Source organism: Anser cygnoides, chromosome 22 (genome assembly GCF_040182565.1).
Source record: "Anser cygnoides isolate HZ-2024a breed goose chromosome 22, Taihu_goose_T2T_genome, whole genome shotgun sequence".
Lineage (NCBI taxonomy): Eukaryota > Metazoa > Chordata > Aves > Anseriformes > Anatidae > Anser > Anser cygnoides.
In genome coordinates this window covers 2,637,031-2,663,743 of record NC_089894.1, presented here as the reverse complement: position 1 = coordinate 2,663,743, position 26,713 = coordinate 2,637,031, and the positions used below count along the sequence as shown (strand labels likewise).

Here is a 26,713-nt window from a genome sequence, read left to right as displayed (position 1 = left end):
AATTCTCATGATGACAACAGCATCTTCCCTAGAAAACCTAGGCATTCAAGGTTGGAAAAGACCTGCTTCTAAAGGGGAATATTTCAAGAATTCTGCATTTTGCTGTGCTAATAAACATTTATGGAGCACACTGTCTACCATCTTTATCCTCTCTAACCCAGACAGCCTGCTATAAACTCCAGACATCATCTGCCAGCCCTTCTTCAAAGCAGGCCATGAGCTGAGGTCCACCATAAGACCTTCAAGTTCTCTACCACCAGCAGCAGAGCAATTCATTTCTCTGCACCACTGCACTTGCTCTTTCTTCATTCACTAGAAAGTCTCGAGGCAAAAGGAGAACCTAAGCTTTTTTCCTGGAGCCACCACTGAGCCTGCATTTCCTCCACAGGCATGACTTGGCTGATGAGTAAAGCCAGACCATCATGGCAAGCCAGATCATCACGGCCCCTTTGCTTTCCCTAGAGTTCAGCCCAGCTGACAGCAGAGCAAGTTCTCTCTCAGTCTTGTTCTTCAATATCCAGGCCTCTTCCTCATTCCAGAGTAATTATTTTGGCTTGTCCCACCTGCTCCTCTTTATTGCTGGGTGCTACAGGTGATTGATTGCTGTTTTTCTCTTGGTCTGAATTCCTGTCTTGTCAATATGGGGAGGTCATTTTATGCCAAAGGTAAAGAGCTCTGGTTTGTTCCCTATATAGTTATCTAGGCTATAGCATGAAGAACTCCATGCTTTAAGAGGAAACAAATTATGAATCTTTTTATAGACATTGCAACTACACATGGTCCTGCTGTGACCTCTCCAGCTCCTGCTTGTGCAGTCCCAGCTCCTCCTCACGCACCAGGCTCTCATCTTGTTCCTCTAATAGTTTCTCATCTGAATACATTTTCCTGCCTTCCTCCAAATGCACTAGAGATCAGCCTGAAAGGGCTGTCCTGAATCTCCTTTTGTCATTACCTCATTTCCTTTCTTTTCCCCACCACGTTGCCAGCTCAGTTTGAGCAAGTGACCTTGTGTCCTGGATGTATGAAGCCAACCTGGAGGGGTCCTGTGTCCTGTCCCCATGTCTCCTCCATCCTGACCTGTCCAATAGGCAGGTCCAAACCACCCCAATTCAGTCTCCTTTTGGAAAGGACTAAGTTTTTGAGGATACAGCTTTCTCCTCAGAAAAGAAGGGACACCTACCAGCACAAAAACAAACGGACCTGCCATAACATACTCCTAACAACAAAAACAAAAATAACAAAATGATGTATGAATACAAGGAACAATGCTAGAGAAAGGTGGATTTTATTATCAATAACTTTACTGTTGAAGAGTGATGTTCCTGGATAATAGCAGATTATAGCACAATTCTTCCTGGCCAGGAAACAGATTGCCTTCCACATCCACGTTGTATAGACAGGACAAAGGCTCTTGTTCCTATTCAGTACAAAGAAAATAAAATCTGTTTCCCGTGGCCAGACAGACATCTAATTGAGCTTGCTTTCTACTGTTTGGGATTGCAGGATTTCTTTGTTTCTCATTAGCGTTAAATGTTGCCTGCACAGCATATGACACAAACACACGCTCACAAATAGTGGAACACGTAGCAGACTGTGCTGCTTCAGAGGTTAAAAAAATAAATCTCAAAAGCTGCAAATAAGAATCCTATTTCCAGTATTCAGGCTTTGTTTTGTATTCAGTAATGATGGGCTTTGCCTTATGTAGGGCTTTGCCTTTGTCATTTTCTTTCCTCAACAAGACAATGATGGTAAATAATCTTATACCTGGTGCGCGAAGCACATTTTTGCAAAGGGACAAAAGACCTGCTTGATTAGACACATGCATTTTTTTCTCTCCTGTGGTGGTACAGAAGCCATATTCCTTCCCCACTTGCTGCCATTAGGGATAAAGATAGATTGTGCGGTAACAAAGACAAAGAAACTTAAATCTGTTCACCGTTTTTCCAAGTTGGGGCTTATCTTGCTATTTTATATATATATATATTTATACACTTTTGTATGTACTTAAGTGTATATACACACAGACATATTTGGATGCCTGTATTTGTGCATGATCACCATCGTGCATGCTCAGAGGACTCTCATTAGATTTTACAGCTCAGCCTAACCAAGATGAATCTCCCCCAGCTGAGCAGCAGCCAGTGAGGAGGAAAAAAGGGAAAAGCTACTCAGAGCTTTGAGGTGACTAAAACGCTCAGGGGATTTATTGCCCCTCAGCAGGCTGTCCCTTCCTTTGGAGATGTGGTGGATGCTGATGATGCTCTGGCTTTAATATAGCTGCTGTGGGTTTGCAGGAAGAGTGTTTTGTGATCAGGGTCAAATTGCTCAGCTTCACAGAGGGATTTTGGCATGCAGGAATCCAAACAACTCTGCAAGTGCTTTTTGTTACTTCTCTCATTTTGTCCCCAAAGGGAATTCCCCCTCCTCCTATGCAAGCTCCTGCAATATTGCAAAGAATAAAAACTCTCATTTATTCTTTACAGACACAGCTTGGTGCTCGTTTCCCACAGGAAGCATACTTGGCTTTGTATACATTGAGACACAATTCAAACACCTTTGGATTTTAGTCAGTTGAAAATCTGCATTTTGTTTGCTTTGTGAGAATAACTATCAGGATTAAATTCCTCTCCCCTCAAGAAGGACTTTACAGCATGACAGTCTTGCTAGTGAAGAATGCATTTATCCTGCAGAGAGCATTTAAGCTCACAAACCCCAAACACTTGTGAAGTCTATTTTTCAGTTCTGTCTAATGGCAATGTTTCCCAGCACATTGGGGAAACTGAGTCACTGCACTGCAGAGGGATGTAGCCAAGAGGAGGACAGACGGACAACATGCCCAAGGGATGGCAAGGGGAACGTGTGCTGTTCAGACACCAGTCCCAGTCAGGCAGCATCACCCCTTTTTGAAGGAAATTACCTTATCCTCAGTCTGTAATGCTCTAGGTTTGGATACTTTGCCCCAGGTTCATTGAATTATACTTTTTGCAACAAATTTGAAGAAAAACTCACGTTTTTTTCCTAGGTTTAACATAGACCAGGCATCTTCAGAGCCTCAGCAGCTTTTGTTGCAGTTGAAGAAAAACAGCTACGAGGCAAAAGAATAAAACACTGATTTCTGCAAGAGCAAGCACTGCATGTCTGAAGTGGCAGCTGCCCCTCAGCCACCAGAGTAGCTTTGGAAATGTAATATAGGAACAACTACAAAAACTGAAGCAAATTTCATAGCTATTTTCTTTATGGAGCCTAGGGTGCCTTTTGGGGGCACTCTGCTCTAGCTCATTGACTGCTACTTTACTCAAAACGTTTGCTGCTGCGGGTGCCACCAGGAAGTCGACCGCCACACCTTGCCTTACATCTCCCATGTGGCTTTCATTTGGGGAGGGTGGTGTTCCCAATTGGATGCCCCTGACACAGTCACCATCAAAAAGTTTCTTCCAGAAAGACAGAGAAGCTGCTAAGAGCCAGCAAGGAGACTGGTGGCATCAAGTCACATCAAATTAACTACAAAGTGGCCTGAGCAATGCTTTGCTTAGTGCCAGTCCTCACCGGAAGCTGAATTTGGGGTACAACAGCATGCTCCCAGAGGGTTCTCCAGCTTCTGAGCCCACCCATCCCCTCACTGTGCCATTTGTCACCTCCTGTCCCCAGTTCAGCACTCCCTGAAGGGACTGGACAGTCTGGCTAAGCCTCTGCCCCACAAATTGACCTCTCCTGCATCCTGCCAGAAGCTTCCCAAGGAAAACAAGCAGCTCCTATCTTTGCACGTGTCTTACTACTACTGTATTTACCTTGCTCGTGCAGAACAGGTCATGTTTCAGATTATCTCCCCCATTCCAGCACCCAGCCCATGCAGGGTGACCCTCAGCATTTCCCACACTGTGCAGATACAGCCCAGAGCCAGAACCTGGGCCAGGGCTAACCTCAAGCAGCAGCCCTGAGGAACTGCTGGGGAAGACATGGGGCTGGGCCAGTCCACAAGCACCTTGACAAATACACCATGTGCTCCCCCAGATTCCCAGACTATATGGCAGCAAATCCCTTTTGTGCCAGCAAAAGTCTACGGCTGGGAAAACCGTGTGGCAGCAGGACAAGATTCCCAAATCTATCTCTCATGCACGACTGAAACCCATTAGACTGGGCTGTTAAACACATTTCTTCTCTCTTGTTCAGCATTACGACCCTTCCTTTCATTGTGGGTTCGCTGTGGCTTGGGCACTGCTGAGAAAAGCAGATACATCTCGTAGAAGTGGCTTTGTCCCATTTTCACATCCTCCTCAGGCATTTCTGAGACATTGCCTTCTGCATCACATTGTTCTAGCGCCCATCTAGCCAGTTTGTTAATGCAGTGAGTGTTCCCCACATTGAATTGCATTGCTTTTTGTCCATGCTGTATAATTAGAAGCTTTGAAAATATAGGCGTGAACAGTACTGTGCTTACCTTTAGCATTCAAAGATATCAGAGCAGATAACTGACTACACGGATGCCCTTTTAACAAGATTTCATAGAATCGTAGAATATCCCGAATTAGAAGGGACCCACAAAAATCATCGAGCCCAACTCCTGGCACCATGCAGGTCTACCCAAAAATTCAGACCATGTGACTAAGAGCACAGTCCAAACGCTTCTTAAACTCCGACAGGCTTGGTGCAGTGACTACTTCACTAGGGAGCCTGTTCCAGTGTGCAACCACCCTCTCAGTGAAGAACCTCTTCCTGATGTCTAGCCTAAACCTCTCCTGTCACAGCTTGATGCCATTCCCTCGGGTCCAATCACTGATGACTAAGGAGAACAGATCGGCGCCTGCCCCTCCACTCACCCTCATGAGAAAGCTGTAGGCCGTGATGAGCTCTCCCCTCAGCCTCCTCTTTTCCAGGCTGAACAGGCCAAGTGACCTCAGCCGCTCCTCACGTGTCTTCCCCTCTAGGCCCTTCACCATCTTTGTAGCCTTCCTCTGGACACTCTCCAACAATTTCACACCCTTCTTGTACTGTGGTGCCCAGAACTGCACACAGTGCTCGAGGTGAGGCTGCACCAGCGCAGAGTAGAGTGGGACAGTCACTTCCTCGACAAACTAGTGACGCCGTGCTTGATGCACCCCATGATACGGTTGGCCCTCCTGGCTGCCAGGGCACACTGCTGGCTCATATTCAGCTTGCTATCAACCACAACCCCCAGAAGAATTGGAAGCGTACAGACATTTCTAAGGTTGTTCTAAGCACAACCTTTAATCTATAGTCCACAAGTGAGTTTTCCTGCAAAAGTTGGAACACCCCCAGGATGCTCTCCATGCCCATAAATCATCTTTACTTTACCTGCACAAATCCCAGCACTCATTGCCCGTTTGTGAAGCTGGCCTTCACACCATGGTGTGCACACAGTCTGTGTTAGCCACCACAAGCTAGGAAAAGGATTTTGGAACAAACATTTTGGGGAAAAATGTTGCTGTGTGTAGACAGTAATAGCATAGCTCTAATAAGCGCAGCAGTGAGGAAAACAAACACTTTAATAATTCTGCAATTATCTTAGAAATCAGCTTGCCAGCATGTACCTAATGGTCTGTTCCCCTTAAACTGAATGAGTTGACAATATGCAATATAAACATGGTTTAGTCTTTGCTTTGTAGATACATGGTTGCTGTAGAACATTTTGGAGGAGCACAGAATCGGCACATGGGATTGCTTGGTGCTGCATCCACATTTGAAGCTCTACAAAAAGTTGCAATGGAATTGGGGAAAAAGTATTCTGCAGCTGTTGCCAGCCTGCTTGGCAGAAAACATGACACAAGCTTTTCCTTGTACCAAAGTTTGTAAACTTTCCTTGTAGTTGGAGGATGCCTTAGCAGCTGCTCTTGAAGTTGGAAGCATTGCTTCCAATACAATCAGTCTTGTTTTTAATAGCCACAGGTGATGGCATTTTTTTTTATAGCCTACTGGAGCCCCGTCATAGACTAAGATCTCATTGTAAAAGATACCATGCAAGTGCCAGGCAAAAGACAACTACAAGAAAGATGAAGTCCTGTAATTAACCTGTGCTTAAATCAAGCCATTACTCAGTGCTAAGTGATTTAGCATTTCTTTAAAAAGACTCTTGGGGCTGGGAGTTCTTTCCTCTCCACTGAATTTCAGAAAGCCTCAGATCAGAGGAGACAGACCAGGGTAATCTCTCTAATCCATGTATCAATCACTCCTTCAGTGGAAATTGGAAGCAAAATGCAGTTCAAAGCTGCCTCGTCCCTGCAGCTGCTCAGCCCAGCAGTAACGCTGCAAGTGTACCCAACCCATCCGGGGCCAACTGCTGCACAAATCCTTTCTTCAGCTTCATCCCAAACAGTTGTTGTTCCAAACAATGGAAAACGGGGTAAATCTAAGCTGGTTGCAGACTCCTGGGACAGATTAATGTTTGAATAATGATCTAAGCAAAAACATAGCAGCACAAGCTGAAAGGCCTCTGAGCCACTCAGTGCCCACTTCTCCAGGGCAGTTTGGTGACCACTAAGCACCAAAGGAGGTTTATCCCAGACACCAGGGCACCGAGCAGTCAAAGCCCTCACCGGAGGCAGGGCTGCTTTGAGACAGTCCAAGAACAAAGAAAGGAGAGAGGACTCAAGTCACATTTAATCCTGGGAACAGCATTCATCTCCAAGTTACTGGGAGCCCCGGCTCTTGCACAGCATTCAGCCTGCTGTCCGTGTGCGTGCAGTAACAGCTTTCTCCCATGTGAGTTCTGGTTCAGATTCCTACAGGTGTGCTTGTTTTTTTCTCCTCTCCTTGCAAGCCAGCTGCTGCGACAGGCAGGATGCGATCATCTCTCCCCAGGAGACTGGTTCACACTACGGTTTATTCTCCTCTCCGCTGTCAGGATGAGAAGTTGACATTTGCATTTCCCTTTCAGAGAGTGGGAACCTGAAAGAGGACAAACTGAAAATCTAATGGCCCTCCCCTTCCTCCAGAGCATGCCATGTGATGCTTTGGCTGTTTGGAGACGAGAAGTTTTATCTCTGGTGATCCAAAAACTCAACACTCCAGACTTCTACAGGCAGGACTTCCCGTCCAGAAAACATCTAGCTGGAGATCACCCAGTGCTCTAGTAAACACAAGATAGTAAATAAATCTGCTATGAAATTTGTAGCAGATCACTAGAAGCTCACTGAATGTGATTGCCTGAAACATCCACATATTCACATGACTCTAGGAAGCAGGGATTTAAGGTGGAACAAAACTTGCCACAACACAATCCAGTCCTAAGAAACAAAACTCAATGCTGCATGTATTTCATAGTTTCTGGGCAGCTATAAAGAGCTGAAAACAATGCCACTTCTTTCCCAGCTCACCCACATCTGCCATAAGGTTCTTTCCCTCCTCCATGCTTCCTGCTCTCAGCTTGCCACCATCTGTTCTGCCCATGTCTTCCCCATGAGCACCCTCCAAAGCAATCCTCCTTTGCCTGGCACCCATCCTGGCATCACCTTCAACCAGGTTTCCTCCAGCAGCAGATGCTTCCCTGGGCTCTGGTCTGGTTTTGCTCCTTCTTCCCTGGCATGTGTGTCACTTGAGCTGGGATGGAAGTGGCACATCCCCCCCTTGCACATCTGGTCACCTCTTGCTCTCCCACAAGACATCAGAAAGGAAATATGAAGGGTAGGAAAAAGCTTGATATGTGCCTCAAGCCCCAGCCAGCTCAGCCTGCATGACCTGCAGAGCAGGATGATGAGTGGGGTGCCCTGCAAGGTTCAGGATGGATGCTGTTGCTGAACTTCTTGGTGGAAGCTGCAAAGATCTCAGCAAAATCCACTACAACATCCTGCAGGCTGCTGCTGGCTTGGGCCCCTGCTGGCAGCCCAGAGTTCCAAAGGTAGAGACCAGGGCAGGTCTGAGAAGACTCAGCTGTGGATTTCCATCTCATCTCCTCACAGCTCCTCAATGAGTCAGTGCCTTGCAATTATCTTGACGGGAAAAAAAATAAGACTCAAATGACTGCAATTTCCACCAGGTATAACTGAAGCTCCCTCCCTGTCCTCTCTGGTCATCCAGGCTTTCGGGAGCATTTCAAAGCACATTAACACCCCGAGCAGCTTCATGCTGCACTAGGCAGCAGGGGAATAGGAAACAAGAATTACATCTCTGCTATGGAAAAGTGAGTTCCTCATATTCATTCCCTCTTTACCTTGACAGGAGCTTCAACTTACAAAATGAGAAAAGGGCACAGAAATGGGAATTGTTTAATCCATCTTTTCATGTATTCTCTGTTCTGCCTCTAAGAGAAAGACCAAGAGGGAAAAACCCAAGGTAGGCAAGCAGAACCTGGGGAGAGCCCACAAGCCACACCACTGCCTTCCTTCTTCAACCACCACTTTTTCTTGTTTTCTTTGCTAATGAAACTCATCTTCTCTCTTTAATGAGGGGAGGAAGCACCTGAAAAAGTGAGCAGCTCTGGTTTGTATCTGGTGGCCATCTCCAGCCTCTCTGCACATCAGTCCCGCACAGACCGTAGCCTGGCTGTGGGTTGATAACCCCAGCTGGGCAACATGGCAGGCATTTACCATATGGCCAAGCCAGTGATCCTAAATTCTCATTTATGGGGTGAATACTCAAAGTCACTGAAAGGCAACAGCTCCTTTGGAAATAGGCAGTAGCTCCTTAAAACTGTCAGAATGCATGTAAAAAGGGTTGGGAATTAGACATTTTTCAACATAGTGACTTTTGCATTGGAAGGTATCTTATTTAACTTTTCATGCTGTTTGCCTATTATTCTGTGTTGCCAGGAGCACTACTAGCAGAAAACCAGGATACAGCCGAACAAAGGGACCACAGCCAGGGTTGTAACACAGCAGGGGGCTGGGGCATTGCAATGACTCCTTCCTGCCACAGAGCAAACCTCTGTCAGCGTCCTACCTGGGGTGTTTGCACATGCAAGCTGTCACCTGGAGCCAAGTGGAAAGCAGAGCCTGTCTTTCACCATCCCGCTGCAACTAAGCAAGGGCTGAGAGGTGTGAAATCACAGCCCATGGCTAACGTGGACAGCCATAACTCTGCAGGATCCCCATTTGGGTCCCATCAGTAGCCAAGGGACGCTCAGCACACAGAAACACTTCTGAGGTATCCTAATGGGAGGAGGCTCTGGCTGCATTAATCATCATTTTCCAAGAGGACAATTTCCCAGCACAGCATACGCTCTGCTATATTAGGAATATCATCTATTGAGATGATAAACGTCCATCAGCATCAGCAGAATTAGTGGGTTTTAAGAGACAAGAGCTGAAGAGCTTCATCAAAGGCTGAGAGCAAACTTCTATACCACCCTTAATGCCTAGACACTGTAGGCTTTGGTTTAATTGAGAAAAGAAACATTTTAAGCAGCATCTAAATAATTCAGAATTGTTTTTTTCCTAGTAGTGGTAACAAAAAATCCTGAATTCAGACTGCTACTCCAAGTGAGACCATGCCAAGGGTTGAATTGCATATTTCCAGTGTAAGATCTAAACACAGAATTTCTGCTTTGAGATTTTCTCACCAAGTCACATGCAGGACTTGAGCACTTTTTTTTTTTTTAAAAAAAACAACAAAACTAACAGATTTCCAGTTGAAAGGAAAAAGAAAGACAGAGCTCTGCCTTTGGCAGATCACCATTTCCCAATGAAGCAAATATTGCCAAAATCCCCCCCCAAGCAGCAGTGACCAGGGCTGGGGCTGCAGAAGTCAGAAGTGTGCTCAGCACAGGGCAGCATGCTTGGCCTCAGTTCATTTTCAGAAACTGAAGTAATGGAGTTTTTATGGTTTCCCATGAGAAATTAATTTATGGAAATATAGTTCACTGTCAAGCAATTCTCCCTGGTGCTCAGTGTAGATGCTTCTTTTCTTAACATTAATGCATTATCCCTAGTTAGAGCTGCTGGAATTAGCAGTCTTTTCCCTCCTTGCAGCACACACATTTTGCATATTTATTAAAAAATTGGTATTGTAATTTAGTCATAACTGAACACGTACCTCAAGCAGACTTTTTTTTCTTCCTCCTTTCTTCCCCCCCCCCCCCCGCCCAAGTTAATCACCACTTAATGTGGTACCTAGGTCTGTAAACACCAAGTTACCCAGAGCCTCACTGGTATTGTAAACGGTATTATTGCAGGGATATTTCAGAGGTTAATTCTAATCATTTCTGTTGCCCTGGCATAATATCATGTAAACCCAAAGGAAAAGGGATTGCCCAAACAGTTTGATTTTATGCAGAGGTTATCAACCACCTGCTGCAACACTGACACGGCAAATACCAGCATCGCTTCTCTTATAGCCTCCTTTAAGATCTCACCTCCCCTAAAAATAAGCAGCTGAAGCTGTCATTGTGCCTACTGCCATTTAAAAATATTCTAAAATATAATCCAATACCAATATAACCCTACTTAAAGAAAAGAGTTAGTAATTACTACAACTCTGAGCTTTTCAGGGCTGAACATGTCATATTTCAGAGCTGTTACCCATTCAAACCCTCAGAAACGTTGGAAACGCCCTGAGGGGAACCCAGTCTGTTGTGCACATACTATTTAAATATATTTTTATAAGAGCAGATTGTGGTTTTGTTTATTTCTCCTTGCATATGCTTTACCATTTTGGGTTAGTCAATGAAACATTACTGCCTCTAGACTTCGTCTACCGTACCAGTTACCTACACTGCATGCTGTGCTTCAGGAGCACAAGGAAAGAGCAGCTCAGCTAGTTCAGGAGGCAGAAGAGGCATTAGCCCCATTTTTCAGAGCCAAAGCAGTGGAAGGGCCTATCAGCATCCCCAGGTCTAATTCCCCATATTTCAGGCACAGGTGCAGCAGAGATTTAGCTCACAAAGTCAATCAGCCACAAGAACTTCTTGGGGCTTTCTAACAACCTCAAAGCCTCAAATGGAAGAGCAAAAGGCAGACGAAATGCCACCGCAGGAGAGAGATGAGCTATAGCGCCTTTGAAGCAAGTGGTTTACTAGCAAACGTGGTGCTAATTAGACGGGGTTTTTCACAACCAGTTCAAGACATCAATGAAACGGATGTCTCATATCTGAGTGGATGACCATTCACCAGCAAGGCTCACGGCAAAGCAACATTTCTCTGGCTGGAGAATTACTGATGGTGAGCACCATACCACGAGCTACACTGGACGCTACTTGAGGAGAGCTTCGTTAGAATGAGGAGGAAGTTTTAGCTGAAAGAAACCAACCTCAGATAGTCACATGAGAGATGGTTTCTGGGACTAGCTTTGGTAAACTCATCTATGGCAGGCACGTGGAGGAACAACAGCGGGGACATTAGGATGCGAAGGGCTGGAAAACCCATTCTTGCTGGGCATGGGTGCTCAGGGGTATTCCTGACCCTGGTTCAGGACCTGTCTGAAAGCAACTGCTTTTAGAATAAAAGCCAATTTTGCAGAAAGCAGGTCTTTGCAAAGGCGTCAAATTCTGCCTCAGCTTACTTGGCTCAAAGATAGTTCCATGGAAGGAATGAAATGACTCTGATACCAAAGTGATGATAAAACGGTAGTCAGTCTCCGGGGGCTCCTTAGAACAGATATTCCCAACAAAACAATGAATTGTTTTTATAGAAGGATGGAAGACAATGAATTAAAGGAAGAAAACAAGTTTAAAAATAAACACAAGTTGGTACTTTGCCAAAGTAAATCCTAATTAAATAAAATGTGTGGATGTGCCTGTATCTAAAACAAAACTTTTCCTATTACACAGCTATCTATATAATGAATAATGTTATAAAACCCTTTGCTTGCATAACACTTGAAAAGACTTCAAAATTGAGAACTGATTTAAAGCAAACAACAAAACCCACCAACCAAGTCCGTCCCCAGCATACGACAGTAATCATTCCCACCCAGTAACAAAGCACTTGTCTCTGAACGATCAACACAAGCGGCTGCTGCTAACTCACCTAATTACCACTTTCAAAAATGATATATTATTTTTAATGAGAATTTTTTTCTCCCTTCTTGCCTGCTTGTTTGCAAAAGGTCAGAATGATGCTTTCATGTTCAGGCTGCTTCTACCTAGAGAAGCTGATGCTGCCTTAAAAAAAGGCCAAAATAACCTCCTTGGAAATTGCTTCAGACATTCATGGGGCTCAAAAGCTGTTTGTGCAGTTATTCCTGAAAGTTTCTTAGATGTAGCTGTCACTGAATTCCACAGAGAGAAATTAAAATTAACTTTAAAAAAAAAGGATTTGGAGACTAATTCTCCTTTCTCAGTCCTTCAGTGCAATGTGTGTCAGCACATCCACTTACAGCAGCCCCCCAGGGCCCTTCTGCTGGTGAGGGTGCAGAATCCAACCCTGGCCTGAGAACTTCTCAGCTCTGTTAAAAACACATGGATTTTTAGCTGTACATGTCTCACCTCATGTTTTTAATCTCACGTTCAGAGTGGCTTTAAGTGTCTTTTTGGATGTTTCTTCAAGTGATGAAGCTGGGGTTGTTCCAGTGTTTCTTCACCCCCCCTTTGGCTGAGAGGGAATCGAGATTTCTTCCAAATGTGACTGAAACTCCAGGGGCCACTCAGGAGCTCACAGGGCCATCCTTGGTGACAGTGACCCATTCCTCACCCTTTCCTTCCATCCCACCAGACAGCTCAGAGAACAAGCACGGGGGCCACCCGTGCTGTGCCCGAGGAGCACCGAGGGCATGCGGCTCCAGCAAACAGCTCCTCGCATTAAAGCTTGGAAGGGAAGAGACTTGCTGCTCAGAGAGGATTAATTTTATGAGTCATCAAAATCTCAATTGAGATGCAGGGAAAAGGATTGAATAGAACATTGCAGTGAATGAGATTATAAAAAGGGGGATCTATCACAGACTCCCTTGAAGGTAGGGAGCACGCTTAATTCTTAATTAACAGCCCCATTCCTCGTGTCAATAGCTCAGTTAAGGATAAACTAGAGGCCTTGTCCATCTGCATACTGAAATGGAAGCTAGAAATATCTGTCTCTGTTACCCTAAATGATCCTTTGCTTAATTTCACCTGCAACAACTGCAGAAAGAGAAACCACGCCCTACTCTTCAAAAAAACTCTGCAGGCAACTACTCACTGTCTGCAAACTAACCCAGCCCCGCTTTTCTGGGAACAGGGAAAACCTTCTGAAGCAGGTGTGCTTTCTCCAAAGCACGGAATGCCTCAGAAATGGAAAAAAACTCAGCCACCATGTCACACCAAGCTTGAATCACAGCAAGTGTTCCCATTTTTCAAGTCAAATGCCCTTAGAAGTGTTAGATTTCCTGACAAATGAAGCTCAGGGTCTCTCAGCATGAACTTCAGAACTGCTTGATTTAAGCTTTGCTGGAGCAGACTACTTGTGAAAGACACTTCATCACCATGTCCTGAAGTTGGCTTTCCAATATGCCTGCACTGAAGTCTTCATTTGTGCTTCTACATGTGTTTTACCATGTCCCTTCTCTCTCCGCCAATTCCACTTATTCAAAGCCCTCCGGTACCAGACCGTGCTTCGAACCTGTGCCTTTCTATAAGCTTAAGGACACGGAAGGAGACAAGTGAAAAGTTCCCCTGTTCTCAGGTAAGGTCACCTCGAGGTCCTTCCATGACTACTTCAGAAGCCTCAATGCCAATACCCTTGGGAAAGGACCCCAGAGCACCCTGTTGCACAGGAGCAGAGGAGGTTTGCGGACACGTGGCAGCAAGGAGCTCAGTGCTCCAGCTCCTGTGCAACCATCCAGTGTGGACAAATTCAGGTGCAAAGCTTTGATAGTTCAAAACATAAATGTTGGTAATGGAAAGGACATCAAAAGACTAGTCTGCACTTCACCACATTAACAAGATCCATTTTCCCACCTGATTTCAATATTTTTCAAGCCCCCAGGCTCCTGCCCACCCTCCTCAGAGATACCTTCAGTCTGTGAGCTTTTCCTGCTGGATGGAAGGAATCCAGGTTAGTGCAACACTAAGATCCCCTCCGGGATTTTTACAGCTTGAGCTTGGCAAGTTGGGAACATGCAAGATCTACTGCTGAAGTCAGTGGACACTCAACAGCTCCAGAAAGAGTTACTTTCTGGACTGGCACTTAAGGACATCCTGAAGAGGGTGAAAATATTAAGCAAAATATTTGAGTGATCTGTTCTAGAAACACTTCCAAATCCCTTGGATGCTAACATCCTTCCAGGCGACAGAGCCAAGACCGTCCCTGTGTACCCAGGCTGGGCACATCTGGAGCACGAGGTTGTGTGGCTGCTGCCCCAGCAAGCAACAAAAGCGGCATCTTGGAGGGACAGACGCTGGGGCAGAGATGTCACCTCTATGGTGCTTGTGATAAACCCATCCCCACAATTAGCCAAATACTGGAATTAGGCAAGAAATACACAGGCTGACTGTTTATCTATTGAAAAATGAATTTCACTGAAATGCTTTGGAGAAAAGGCATCGTTACATACTAAATGTTGGGGTTTTCTAAGAGAGGAAGGCAAAGCACTTCAATGATGTCGAAACATTATGACAGTATCATAATGGAACATTTCAATTTCTCAATTTGAAATACTCTTATTTTGCTAAACCATTTTACAAATATGTACCAGTAAAAGAACGATTAACAGTAAATATCAGCATCAGCAGGCAATTTTTAGGTTTTATAAAAATGAACTGTTTAGAGCAATCCTACTACAAAGCTATTTTCAAAATGGGCATTTTCTGAAAATGGTCTTTGTTTTGCAGTTTTTCTAAATCTGGATATTATTCTTGGGTTGTTTTGTTGCCCGCTTTTATGAAATGAAACTGCCTTGGCTTTGTCCTGCACTGAGTGCTTTGTCTCACGGAGACTTCCCCTGATGCCCCCATTTTGGTTTCAAATCTCCCATTTCTGCAGGTCCCCTGCAGCTGTTTGTACCCTGCAGATGCTCTCACTGAGGGCATTAATGCAGGCATCCCCGAGCAGCTGGCCTTTGTGGCATCTCTCTGCCTTTGGGCAGCCAGGTCTGAGTCTCACCAGGACGCAGCAGCCACTTGTCATCAGCTGCCTGTCCAAGCACTGGCAATACAAAGTCCCTGCAGAATTCATAACTGTTAGCCAGCAGCTGGAAATTAGCAGTAATTTCCTTAATGTGGGCTATGTAAAAGACAATGGAAATGAACACTTCCGCTGATTGCTGTGAAGCTCAGCAGAACCTGCCCATCATTCTGGCCCTCCCATTCTCCAGCCCCTTGCTGCCTGCTCAGCCACAGCAGGGTTATGATTGCCAGCTCAAAGCCAGCACTGGTCTTTTAGCACAGGAATTTGCTGAAGAGCAGCGATGGGCCAGCCGCATTTTGTAGCGGTGATTATCAAATACATGTGAAGGACTGGCGTAGCCACATGACTAGGCTGCATCCATTTTGAATGCAGACCCCCAGCAAGGAAAGCAATTTTGGACATTCTGGACACACCAAACTCAGCAGTTAGGGGAAAACTGCAGCTTTGGGTACATCCAGCTGTGGGGATGAGGCCAAGTCAAAGAGCTGCTTCCCATTCCTTCTCAAGCCACTCATTCATCTACACCATGCAGAACACCACCTTCATCCCACTTATCTGGATGCCCGTTTTTGTGCAGCTGTGGTGTAAATCACATTAACCTGCTCCATGCTCACACAATGCACTGCATCAATATTTAACAACAGTACTCACACCTAACACCACAAGAGTACTCAGCTCACAAAATGCAGAAGAACCCCCAGCAAGGTCCAGAAATTGGGAGCTTCCTGCATGGAGTCAGGACAGTTTCAGTGTTGCCTCCATGTCCATACCTATTATGCAGCTGATTCACAAGAAGGAAGGGATGCTATCCAAATGAACCTGGACAAGCTGCAGAAGCAGTAATACGTGAGCTTAATGAGGTTCAGTGAGTCCAAGTGCAAGGTGCTGCACCTAGCTCAGGGCAATCCCAGGCAAGACCACCAACTGGGAGAAAAACTTATTGAGAGCAACCCTGCAGAGAAGGACTTGAGGGTTCTGGTGGATGAAAAGCTCAACATGAGCCAGCGGTGCGTGCTTACAGCCCAGAAGGGTGTCTGCATCCTGGGCCACACCAAAGGAGTGGGCAGCAGGGGAGGGAGGGGATTGTGCCCCTCTCCTCTGCCCCTGTGAGGCCCCACCTGGAGTCCTGCATCCAGGTCTGGGGCCCCCCAGCACAAGAAGGATGTGGGGCTGTTGGAGCAAGTCCAGAGGAGGCCACAAGGATGCTCAGGGGCTGGAGCACCTCTCCTATGAAGATAGAGAGCTAGGGGTGTTTGACCTGGAGAAGAGACCTCACTGCAGCCTTTCAATACTTAAATGGGGTTTATAAAAAAAAGATGGAGAGTGACTTGTTGCTCGAGCAGATGGCTGTAGGAAAAGGGAGAATGGCTTTAAACTAAAAGAGGGGAGATTTAGGTTAGAGGTTAGGAGGAAATTCTTTACTCAGAGGGTGGTGAGGCACTGGAACAGGTTGCCCAGAGAGGTTGTGGATGCCCCATCCCTGGAAGCGTTCAAAGCCAGGCTGGACAAGGCCCTGGGCAACCTGATCTAGTGGGTGGTGTCCCTGCCTATGGCAGGGGGTTGGAACTGGGTGGTCTTTAAGGCCCCTTCCAACCTGAGCTATTCTATGATTATTACACAACTGAATAACAACTTCAGAAAAAAAAAAAGTCCTGCCTCAGCCAGTGTCCAGGAAGGAGTTCCTTCAGGGAAGCAATTATGGGTTCTAGTAAATTTTGTGTGTTAAATGATTGGAGGGAGTGAGATCTTGCTCTGCTGGGACACCCACCTACATATGTAAATGCAACCCCTTATTTGCTGTTAAGATAGAGAACCTGTATTCTCCTCTTGCATTCTTCCTGAAGATTTTCCTGCCAGTCCAGGCTTTCTGCAAGAAGCTGGTTAGTGCTGTGTCTCATTTCTACACTGTCATAGGGTCCTGATTTCTGAAACCCTCATCACACACTTAAAGGGTATCTAAAATGCAAGAAACATTTTGATTAGCAGAGATCACTAGAGTGTATGTAGCCATTGAGGACACTTCTTCCTGGAGCAGAATCACTGAAGTGAACAGTTTGGATACTTGTACTTCTCATATGCTGCTGTTCTCAGCGATTTAATCTTCTGCTTGTCACAAGAATTGCTGCTTTGTCCCTCTGCAGCAGTGTCAGAGTTGCTCATAGGCCATGCTCTGTTCTCACTTGATGGATGTGAAATATAAAACCAAAAACTTCAATACAGGAGCTGAGCTCTTGTGCATTTGCACCTTGGGATGAAACTAGACATTTCAGTATTGGACTTTGTCCCAAATAGTGCAATGGGGAATTGAAATTGCAGTGTTTTATATTTTGTGGAACAGAGTATCAAAATGATTTCAATTTGGAAATGTCAAATGTCACTTGTCTGGTGAAATATTTTACCACTTACGAAGCCAACAAGGAAGGATCTTTGGTTCCCAACTTGTATAATTTAACTGGCCATTCCTTCCTTCTCAAAGAGTGCCTGGTGCCCGGAGCATGTGGGACGCCATGCTTGCTGGCCCAGAAGTTTTGCCTGATGCCTGCAGGGTAATGCCCACGCTGGCCAGAGCAGTGGGGAAAGGCAGAGCCACTTGGCTGAGCCAGCATCAGGCAGCAGCAGCCCTGAGATGCTTCAGCTCAGGCCAAGTGGAAGAGCATTTAGTACTCATATGGGATTTTTGGCACATCCTGCCTCAGACAAAGCCTCCAGGTGCTTCTAAGCACCCCCTAAAGAAGCTTTTTTTTCCTATTTCTGCTTATCAGAGAACCTAAAATAAACAAATACAAAGAAAGATGCAACACTTTTCCAGTTGCAATCACAAAGACCGCTGTCTTCTGCTCACAGATCTCCCCCCTTCTCCACCTGCACACTCCCAGGTGAGGGCATGTCTGCAGTGAGGTGGTCCGTTCTTGGGATCCGCAGGTAGCTCGGCACAAGCCATCCCAGCAATGCACCTCCCTGGCAACATCCTGTCAAGTGGAGAGTGTTCTCGCCAAGGAGCTGGACACTTCATCCTACTAGGCAAAGAAAATCTTTGTGCTACTGGTAGCCTGGATTTGCCAATTTTGCTTCCAATAATCTGATAAAATAACTCAAATCCACATAGCAGGCTCCTAGGCAGTAGGACTGCATGAGGGGTTGATGACACCTTTTATGTTCAGGAACATTTGAATCTCACTCGTGTTATCTGGAAGAAAATGTAATGACAATTTTTAGGTCTGAGATGGCGGAAGCACAAAGTAATCTTAAAGCGCTAATTGTAGCAGGACACAGGACAATATCAATAATTGTGTTTTCCCTTTCTAATGTGTTTTTCACCAAAAGCTCTCACATCTCTTTATAGTCTTTAAATAAGCAAATCTCCAAGCCCTCCTGCAAAAGGAGGGCTATTTTGCTTTTTAGTACTGTGAAAAAGGGCTCAAGAAGAATATGAATCGGCTACCCTGAGCTTGAAGACGAGGTTAGCATGAAATGACCATGGACCACATGTAAGGAAATGTAGTCCTGCACTTCTCTATCAACACATCCAGTAATTTTTCACTGCATCTTACGCAGATCCTTTGCCTAGCAATGTCTTGACCAGAGTTTAGCCTTTGTCATGCCAAAATTACTGCCGTGGAAGAACCTTTTACTTGTCAGAGCCCTTCTAGTGGCTCTCCTACCTGTGACACTTACAGGTAATTTTCAGGCTGAACATTTTTACTTGCCAGAAGAGTCCTGAGGCCCCCTGCAAAGAACATTCACAGTGTGACAATGACACCAGACAGGCCATCACAACTGCCTCCTACATGCCAGCATCACGTTGAGATACTCTCCAGTTGCCCATGGCAGCTATGATATCAGAGTCCTGGAGCAGCTGGCTACAGCTATCTGCTTGTAGCTCTGAGCTGCCAGGAAACTTCTAGCCAGTTCCTCAGCTGCTTAAAGGTTCCCAGGGAGGAAAAATACAACAAAAAGAAAGTAGAAAATATTTTTTAAAAAAAATGAGGAATCAGGAAGGAAGATGAGTTCTAAGTGAAGAACAGTCTTGCTGCCCCTTGCAAAGGAATTCAGCCTAGCCTCTCTGGTTTTCCAGGAGTGATTTTAGTTAAAGTCCTGACTGAGGCTGCTTCCAGCACGGGTGCATTTTGCTCTTCACAGTACAGCTATCAGCCCTTCCAACACGTTAACACCAGATGGTTGACCTTAGAAGCGACTCAACTTTAAATTCAAGGTTGGGTGGAACAGCTATTTCCTAAAGCCAAACTGCTCGAGGTAACTTTACTGTGCCCCTGGGGTCATGCTGAGCTCAGTGATGGGTATCTGTAGGGCATGACGGACAGAAGGGTAGTTGGGTGGGAGAGTTGATTTTATAACTATAGAATTGACCTGTGAGAACTAGCTCCATGCTGGGAGGCTTTGGTGGGCACAAGACTTTGGGGTAGACTACGTGTCAATAATCACAGTGGGGAAAAAGTCCAGAAAGAAGAACATTAAGCTAAATTTCATCTTTTTAAACAACCCTATCCTCCCCTGGGTGCTGAGAGTCTGTGTGCCCACAAATATGCCCACTCCCATAGGTGTCTGTCAGCTCCAGCCCAACCTAACCTATTTTTGTATTTGTACAAAAAAAAATCATAGAGGCAAGACCAAACTCTATAGAAGAATTCAACCTCATGGTTTGCTTCCCACCCTCATTAAGCTTAATGATTTATGCCTTGTAATTGCCACAACTGGGCAAGAATCCACAAATCTTGTTAATAATACTAAGTATGCCAGAAGTAAATTTTCAAATCCTAAGCAAAAATTAAATGACCATAAAATATGCATTTGCTTCCCAAGAGACAGTTCTGTTTCAACAAGACAGCTTAATTGAAAGCTCAGTAAACTGGTCACAACATCTTTAATAAACAGTCTTTGTAGACAGCATGCAGGAGAGATGGTGCTTGATATGCAGCAGAAATAAATGAAGTGACCAGAGGTCTCCATCCGTCTGTGACCCCTGAAGTAGCTGAAATCAGCTTGGACCACTGTTGGGGGAAGCTGAGGCAGGCAAAGAACTGTGGAACATAAATGTGGCCCCAGCATCTGCCCACTGCAAATTAACATCACCCAGATTTAGCTATAAAGGAACTTGGTGAAAAAGTCTCTGAAATCGGTGCAGAGCATGTGACCTGTTCCAGACATTCATGAGAAGCTCCATTTTGCCACATTGGGAATATTCACACTGTGTCCCTGTGGGAAGGGCACCTGAAGACTTGGGAACTGACCTTCCTCATTTCCAGGTGAGGAAGACCACCTGCTGGTGACGTCAGGCAGGTGGGCTGCAGGGTCATGAACACCCTTTGGTAGGGACTGTTGCACTTCCAGGAGCCTCTCAGTCATTCCCACTAACCTCAAGTCCCTTTTCAGCTTCAGCACGTGAAAAAATCTGGTTTCAAAATCACTTATTTATTTTGAAACAAAATACCCGTTGGCCACTCAAATGAAATGTTTTCATTTCAGGAGAAATGCAACACTTCATTCAACCTGAAACGACTTTTTCTTTTCCATCCAGAAGAACCAGTGAACCAAAAAATTGGTAATTCCCTCACCTCTACTTGTTCCCCATCTCCTAAGCCAGATGGCCCTGTTTTAGTTTAATCTGAAAAACACATCCCAGCCCCTTTCTCATGCATTTAGCCTGCAGTCACCTGCACAGTCAGCTCACACTCTGATCGCATCACATGAGCCACTTCGCATTCCATCTCTGCCACGGCACTGAACCTTCTTCCAATTATTTGTTTATCTGACGTTTCCTTCTCCTTAGTTTAGGGTTGTAGCAGGAGGCCAGGGAGCTCAGAGCTGTCTCTGGGCTGCTCCTTCCTTGAAGCATTAAGGGACTCGCTGCAGTCCTTTGCCCAAGTCCCAGCTCAAAGCTACACGAGGTAAGTGCAGGGGCAGTGCCCATGAAGCAGGGCTGTCCGTTCTGAACACACCTGGAATGTGCTGGGAAACCCCACTAAGATATTTGCTGTGAGCTGACTTCAGCCTACTGTAGTCACTCGCCTTTGATTCATCTCTTCTCTGCCTTTTCTTTTACAAGCAATCCTTACACCCTCAGAAAAATGAAAACCAAAAGTTTTTTTCCATTCTCTTCCATCAGATGTGTCACTCTTCCTAATACCCTGGTGAGAAATCAAACTAAGAAGCTGATAGCTCTCAAGCCTCCTGACTCCCCCCTCAAAAAAAGTTGTAGCAACTAACTTTTCCATGCAGTTCAATTTCATTCAGACCAAAATTGATAATTTCTTGCATTCTCCACCTATTTACACCTTAGTCTAATAAAAACATATGGTAACACTGGACATAAACCAACCAGCCACATTGTTCCAAATCTGATGCTTTACTAAACCACAGGGGAAGGCACCTTTATGGCTAATTCACAAAGATCTCAATCATTGATGATTAAAAATTCAAATTGAACATCACACAACTGAAGTGTCTTTGGGGGATGACCCTATGAAATCCTTGTCAATACCCTCCAAAGCACTCCAGCACCAGTTGCACCTCCATCTGCTCTCTTAGGATTCAGATCCATCTGGTGATGCACAAGCAAAAAGAATTCACCCAACATGCTCAATATCACTAGAAGGCAGAAAATGTTTTCTTCACAACCTATTCAAGTACAGTGCTATGGACCAGCAAATGGTCATGGATTCACGCACTGAATCCAGGCTAACAGTCACCCTGGATCTTCAGTACAGCCTCCCATATCATTCAGGTTTGGGAATGTTTTCCAATATTCAGTCCACCAATCTGTAAATACGAAGATGAAGTTTCTTGCAAAAGCTGACTATCTGGAAAGCTATTCAGCTAAGATTTATGAATCATATGCATAGCCATCAGGATTGTCTTGGAAATGATTTACTAAACAGAAATGGGGCTGAGTTCATAATGGATGTAACTCAAAACAGAATTTTGACTGGTGCTATATATTTCATCCACTGGACATAAAAGGCATTTGCTGTAATGAAGAGAAAATATAAATGTTAAATACACTTTTTTCTTTTTTCCCCACATGCATTTGTGCTTAAGAATTCTTCTCAGCTGCTGGGACTGAGATTGATAACAGCCTTGCTGACAGCTTCACTAACACCAACTGAGTCTTGGGCAAATTTGCTTTGGAGTACGCTCATCTTGAACAAATATAGTTTTGGGTCCATTAAAACTGTCTGTGATTTTGGGTTCAAAGCCTTCAGCGATTTCAGAAACTCCAGGACTTTTGGGAAAATTGATTGTGCTGGTTCACAGCTCCTAAACCACTGACTGCTTGGAGCAGGCAGGGGATAACCAGGAAAAGGATTTTACCCTGCTGGTGGCCAGTGCTGGAGACAGAATCCTGAGACTGCATAGCTGGTCCTACAGTTTATTCCCTAGGTTGAAGAGACTAGACTTCGCCTGTGCAGAAACCAAATTCTAAAAAAATGCTGGTGGCATCTTGGTCTTACTCCCTTCCCCAGCCCAAGCGCCCCACTACTCAAACACAACCCCACCCTCAAGACCCGGTTCTAGCAAAAGCTTAGATTGCAAGATATGGCCATCCTGTACCAGCTGAAAGCCCTCACTTAGGTTGTCCCGCCCGTTGCCACTGATGTGCTGACTCCTTCCAGAGTACGGTCTCTCAGCTGTGCCTCCTAGTGGCCAGCAACCCCTTTTCTCTTCTTTCCCTGTGCCACTCTTACATCCTTGTGGCCATAGCAGAAACCACCCCACTGTTGTGGTTTTAAATATTTTGTCAGAGAAGACGCTTTTTTTTTTTTGTAGTAAGCTCCACATTTATGACAGTCTCAGCCTCCTGGGGAATATGAAAAGGAATCCAGTGCCTTTGATGCTGTGGACACAGCTGTATTATTTATCACTTTGGTACCAACAGGACTGTACCAGGATCGCTACCTGCTGCATAAGTGATGCCTGAAACAGCCATGCACTCACAGGGGAAGCCTGCCTAGAAAACCCTGACCCAGCTGACATTTGATGTTATTTCACAAAAGGAAACAATGCTTTCTACATGCCACGCACATTATCACATCTCCAGGTTTGGCCCCCAACCTCTGAAATCAAAAAAGAAGGCAGTTCAGAATGACAATGAGATACTAATTAGCTAATAACCTCCAATCACCAAAGGAAAGCAAATATGAGTAGCTGTCATTAAGTCGGTTTTGAAAGCCCTTCTTTAGTGTATAAAGCACATTAAAAATGATTTCATGATCCATCATGCCGTACAGTTTCTATGGCATGAAAGAGGAATTATCGGCAATCATAAAACACACAATGACCATCATTTAGCCTTGTCGTTAACTGCAGCAGTAATTCGAACAGCAGCTGCAAATAAAGAACAACCTGCTTTTTATTTTTAGTCCCCAGTGGTTTGCTTTGTCCAGCCAGCGGCACCACATTTCACAGCAACCTTCTTTGACAGGTGAACAGGTCTCCCTCCTCCCAAGGGCTGCCTTTCCAGCCCTTGCTGGGACAGCTGTGGAGTGCCCCAAGGCTGTTGGGCTCTGCCCACAGCCTGCTGCCCATCCATACAAGCAGAGAGCTGCACCACTGGATCAAACATAAACATTCACAAATCCCTTCTGCTGAGGGACAGGCGGCTTCTTCCTTGCAAGGGAAGGAATCAGCGTCCTTCAGTTTAGCCTCATTCTGTCTCCAGCCTTTCTCAGTGCTGTTCCTGCCAGACAGCTACAACACAGGTTACCCGAGCCAGTTTGCATCCAAGCTCACAAAGCAATTGATAGCACGTCAAGCTTTGGAGCCTACTGTTTTTGATAACACAGCACAAAGAACAGTCAATGAAAGCATTTCAGTTTGAACAGTGAATACAAAAAAAAAATCCCCAGTGCAATGGGCAATAAACGAAGGATAAACAAGGAAGAAAGAAGAAAAAAAGAAAGGTCAATGTTCCTGCAGAAAGCCTTCAGGTGACACAGGTCCCCTCTGCTTTCTGACACCAGCTGTAAGCTGATATTCTGGAGGCTCCAAGCAGCATGAGAAGAGCCTTCTATAAAGGGTGGTCAGCTTAAATGCACAAAAGCTTCCACTGAACCAGGACAGGAGCAAACAAAAGCCAGAGAGCAGCCCTGCTCTCTGCTGACAGCCAAGCACCCAAAACCAAACAAGCTGGGGGCTCTGACAGCTGCTTTTGCAGCTGAAGCAAGTTACAAATCCATCCTAGTGACTCAAGTGTCTGGTCCTGAGAGACTTTATTCTTCCTGCAGCACAAGCAAAGGGCTACCACTGATTGTTGGTAGAGCTGTTGGCTCTCTTAGATTGCTCAATGGTAAATGTTGCTCAGCTCTCAGCAGGGGCACAGCCCTAGTGACCCTGCAGATGAGCTGCAGGAGCCATGCCCAGCTCTGGCAGCAGGGCTGTAAGCCATATCTACAACCCCATCCCAGCACAGCTGAGGGCAGCTCTCCTGTGTGCTTATACTGGGATGGAAAGGCTGGTTCCCACAGCCATACTGGTTGCAGTCACAAAACTCTTTTTCCATCTCTAGGGTTACCCTAGATCAGAGAATCCCTAGAAAGCCAGCTGGGATGGATTACAGGTGCTTGGCAAAAGTCCTTGCTCAAACAGTCACCTTCCAGAGGTTGATTTAGTGATAAATCTTGAATTAGAAATAAATGCTCATCAGCATTAGCTCATGGAAAAACCCATGCGCTGGCCCAGCCAATCCTCCAATAAAGTTATGCAGCTGATAGACCAGAGAGTAGTACTGCAAATATCTCAAGGTCAGAAATGCTCTTCTGCAGCCTTATTTTCTTTTATTGGGTCTTTTGCCCCTATTAAAACGTACTAGAAGGCTTTTAGGAAGGAACTAGCAAAATTTTAAGTTCAGTTCTTTTCTATTACTGCACCTCTAATGACTACTCTGGAGTTATCACTAAGTAGGAAGCAGGTTACCCTCCTGCTCCCTTACAAACAAGATAAACCCCAAAGCCATCATTATGCAAATAAAAGAAGAAAAGAGTAATTTACCTGTGTTAAAGAGAGGGCAGTCTTACAACGTGAATCTTAGAGGATGAGTCAGGAGCTGGAGAGGCAGCACCTTGCATTGCATTGCTGACAAACAGCCCTGGGCTGCTTTGGGTCCCGTTAAATAGGGAGGGACTGCAGCTGGGGGGCAATCATGGGCTGTGGCTCAGGTGCTGGCTCTGTCTGGCAGAGGAGGAGGCAGATCTGTAGCACATGAGTTAGTTACCTCTCCGAGAAGGCACTTGGGTTGGGCAGGGCTTCCCGTTGCACCACCATGGAAGAAACTTGTCTTTTGGGTCTTGCAGTTGCAAAATTAAGGCGTTTCCACAGATCAGTTCACAGGTCTGCGTAAATGCTTCTCTACATCACCCTCCTTTTCTCTGCAGGCCCCCAAGTACAAGGAAATTCCCCATCCCAGCCAAAGCACCATTTCTCTGCATTAACCATTTAGATAAATTCTTCAGCACAGAGCCTACCATTGCCCCACATGGAGCTGCTAAGGGTGAATTTTCACGGGATTGCAGAATGGTTTAGGTTGGAAGGGCCCTCTGGAGGTCATTGTTTCGGGTCCTGGGAACATGCAGAGCCTGCGGGGATGCTTGAAACAAAACCTCTGCTAATGAACAGTGGTTTGTATTTCTAGCAGAGTATTCTGTGGCAGGAGAGGACAACTGCAGCTGAACAGGTCCCACGAGTGGAAGGGGCTGGGTACCAGGCTGCAGAGGTGACGATAAGCACGAAGCAGAGGCTGGAAAGGGGATTCACTTCCATGGCAGTCTCAAGCCCATGCGAGAGATGCTGCCCAAGCACTTCAGCTGCAATAAAGAGCAAAGGAGTGAGGTTGGCACCCACTCTGGTATCTGCTAGGGGCACTGCCCTGGGTCTTCTTATTTGCCTTTTGAGCTGTTTCTGGAGGACATATTTCCCTTTCCAAATGTTAAAAAACAGACTTTCAAAGATGTTCTGGCTCCACAGTGACTTTGAAGAGCTGGCCCAAAGCCTTCGTTCAGGGGATACCAGAGGCAAGAAAGGAAAACATGTTCTTTCTGCAAGGAAAAAAAAATCACCTTATGTTTGCTCCACTCCTCTGGGCAAATGAACTGCTGGCTCCTGGAGGGGAAGCGTGGAAGAGGCAGGGCTGGGCTGGGCACCAGGGGTGGGGAGGGAGGAGCGAGCTGTCAGGGCAAGGTTGCAGATCCAATGGTGCTGGCAGCACACCCCCAGCCCAGCTCTGACACATGAAAGAGGATTTTATCCAACTGGAACACATTGCCTGCAGCCTTGGTGCAGATCACACGGATTAATGGCTTGAAATTAAACCTCTGCTTATGCAAAAGAGCAGCGTGAGTTTCCAGCGGAACATTTCTCTCCTGGCAGGAGAAAACAACTGCCATGTGGCATTTGCACAGGGCACTGCTGGTGGGCAGGCATCCACAGAAGAGCAGCTAAATCATTCATTTCCCAGCTGCAGTAATATTTCTCCCCACTGCCTGCTATAGCTGACCTCCTCCAACTCCCACTAGGACAGCTGAAACTCAATAAAGAAGAACAAACCACAAAGTGCCTACTTCATGCTGTCACCTGGATGCCAGATCAGCTCATGATTAGAAATGGGGAATCTTCAAAGACTGGTTCTAGATACCAAGATGCTTAAGCTTCTCCTCTTTCTGCAGCTCTCTGAGATGCTCATGCCTCCTGGAGCAGCACGGGGACAGAAGGATTGCTTT

General features: G+C 45.6%; 1 protein-coding gene and 1 long non-coding RNA gene across 3 annotated transcripts in view; both read right to left on the bottom strand.

Moving 5' to 3' along the window:
* ASIC2 (acid sensing ion channel subunit 2) overlaps positions 1–26,713 on the bottom strand; it is a 506,967-nt gene that overhangs the window by 130,707 nt on the left and 349,547 nt on the right. The gene's annotated exons all lie outside the window — the stretch shown is intronic.
* On the bottom strand, positions 1,211–25,854 carry LOC106046897 (uncharacterized). Its single transcript, XR_001213505.3, has 3 exons — positions 24,990–25,854; positions 3,010–3,085; positions 1,211–1,417 (listed from the first exon to the last, which is right to left on the bottom strand). It is a non-coding gene; the product is annotated as an uncharacterized lncRNA (long non-coding RNA).